Raw genomic sequence first — 2,896 nt, 5'->3', positions numbered from 1 at the left:
GCTGGAACTACAGGCGCGCGCTACCACACCCGGCTCATTTTGATTTATTGTAGAGATGAGGTCTCACCAAGTTGCCCAGGCGGGTCTCGAACCCGCGGACTCAGGCAATTCACTCACCTCAGCCTCCCAAATGCGTGGGATTACAGGCTGAGCCACCAAGCCCGGCTTGTAACTTTATTTTTAGGTAAAAGAATTAATTACCATTTGATTGGGTATCCCCTCAGATATCATGGGAGATATGCAAAAAAACAAAAAACAAATTTACACAAACCTCAGACGTAAAAATTTATACACATCAAAGCACACTGAGTTGATTAAGCTAAAAAAAACCCCACATTTTTTTCTTGAGGGTTTAGAAGTAAGTATATAGTTGGCAAATAGGACATCAAACCTGCTTTCAAAAGTACTCAGAGCAATGGAAATTAAAGTTTGCTTTTCTTATTTAACATGTATGTTATTGTTTTTCATACTATTTACACTTGGTTGATACATTCTGTAAAATTAATAAAGAGCAAAGGAAATTCAAATATTCCCAAAACTTGTTTTCTAATTCAACATTTGCTACAAGGAGTGCACTTTTGCCACAGGAGCAAAAGTATGTTTTAAATATCTAAGAAAGAGACATCCTTCAACCCATAGATATTTATTTCGCTGGAGGGCTGCCTCGTGGGATTGGGGAAGCTGTGTGCTGTAAGCAAGTGAACCCATGTTGACCTGCCATGGCACAACAAAGGAGTATCAATTTGTGATTTGCTTTAGGAGAATGGGCACATCTTTGTGATTCCTTGTGACAAAGGCCTGCATTGCTAGTGCTGCCCCATCTGCATATTAAGTTTGCTGGTGCAAAAAAGACAGGGAACAGGGAAGATCCACTCCAAGGGAAAAGGTATGTCACAGATTCAGTCAATTCTTTTGACATTTGTGTGCAAGAAGATTCTCTGTAGGAGGCATCACTCTGGGAATTGGAGACATAGCGGTTAACATGATAGATGAGATTCCGCAGCTATGTGATACTCACATTATGGTAGAGAGGAATAAAATGCTCTGGGAATGAAACTTGAGCTAGAACCAGGATAATAAAATGAAGTCTGGCTGGGTACAGTGGCTCATGCCTGTAATTCCAGAAATTTGGGAGGCTGAGGTGGAAGAATTGCTTGAGCTTAGGAGATCACGACCCGCCTAGGCAACATAGTAAGATCTCATCTGTACAAAAAATAAAATTAAAAAAATTATTTGAGTTTGGTGGCGCAAACCTGTAGTCCCAGATCCTTGGGAAGCTTAGGTGGAAGTATCCTCTGAGCCCAGGAAGTCGAGGCTGCAGGGACTGTGATAATGCTACTACACTCTAGCCTGGGTGACAGATCGAGACTCTGACTCAGAAAAGGAAAAAAAAGAAAGAAAGGAAAGTCCATCAGTCTCCAGTGGTGGGCTTGGGGTCAGGTTGAGAGAATGAGCATGGATTTCGATTGTGGTTTTCTTTTTTTAATTTTTTTTTTGAGTTGGAGTCTCACTCCGTCACCTAGACTGGAATGCAGTGGCTGCTCCCGGCCACAGCAGCCTTGACCTGCTGGGCTTTGGTGATCCTTCCACCTCAGCCTTCCAAGTAGCTGGAACTACTGGTGCGCGCTACCACGCCCGGCTAATTTTTGATTTATTGTAGAGATGAGGTCTCGCCAAGTTGCCCAGGCGGGTCTTGAACCCGCGGGCTCGGGCAATCCACTCACCTTGGCCTCCCAAAGTACTGGGATTACAGGCTGAGCCACCGAGCCCGGCCTTCGATCGTGGTTTTAATCAGAGGAAGGATTCATCAGAAGTCATGATGTTTCCAGATTGTTTTAATTGCTCTCCAGAGAGCACTGGTAATATCCCAAGAATCTTTCCTGTACTGAAAGTTCCCACTAGATTTTATCTTTTCTGATTGCTGAGAGCCCTAAGATGACTTCTGCAAATGAGATCTAAGTCACTTTACCAAAACTCCCTCGAGGATACATTGCCCTCTACTTTTCATTTATTGTCAAAGCTGTGGGATCCTCATTACTTTATGGTTCAACAACAAGTGCTTATTTATCAAATGTTTTCTTTGAGCTGGGTGATACTCCAGGCATGGCAAATTTAGCAGAAAACAATGCCCTCACCTTCATGGGGGTTACACTGAAGCCAGGATGGTGGTGATGGTGATGACCGTGATGGCAGTGATAATGGCGGTACTGATGATAGTGAAGATGGTGGTACTGGTGATAGTGAAGAAGGTGGTGGTGGTGATGGTGACAGTGGTGGTGATATTGGTTGTGGAGATGCTGGTGGTGGCAGTGTTGTGATGGTATTTGCAAAGATGATGGTATTGGTGGTGACAGTGTTGATATTGGTGATGGTGGTGGTGGTGGTGGTGGTAGTGATAGTATTGGTGGTGGTGGTAATGATGGCATTGGTTGTCTTAGTCCATTTTGTGTTGCTATAATAGAATATCACAGATTAACTTAAAATACACAAAGATGTGTTTGGCTCATGATTCTAGAGACTAGGAAGTCCAAGGTCATAACATTAATCCATTCACGAGGGCAGCTGCATCTTGACCTAGTTGCTTCTTATTAAGGCCCACCTCCCAACACTGTTGCACTTAGGATTAAGTTTCCAACACATGTACTTTGGGGAGACACATCCAAACTATGTCACTGGTTATATTGGTGATGTTGGAAGCGCTGGCGGTAGAGGTGGGCAACAAATAAACAAATTGATGTACAAGAAAAAAAACAGATAGCAGTACACGCTAAATATAATATTGGAACTATACACTATGATGCAGTGGACCTGGGCTGTTCCTTCAAATGAATGACCAAGAAAGACCTCCCAGGTGCAGTGACATTTAAGCCAAGATGTCAGAGCTGAGGGGCCAAAC

The sequence above is a fragment of the Carlito syrichta genome, unplaced genomic scaffold (genome assembly GCF_000164805.1).
Source record: "Carlito syrichta isolate Samal-C Ts95f unplaced genomic scaffold, Tarsius_syrichta-2.0.1 Scaffold303684, whole genome shotgun sequence".
Taxonomy (NCBI): domain Eukaryota; kingdom Metazoa; phylum Chordata; class Mammalia; order Primates; family Tarsiidae; genus Carlito; species Carlito syrichta.
This window is presented reverse-complemented; position numbering follows the sequence as displayed.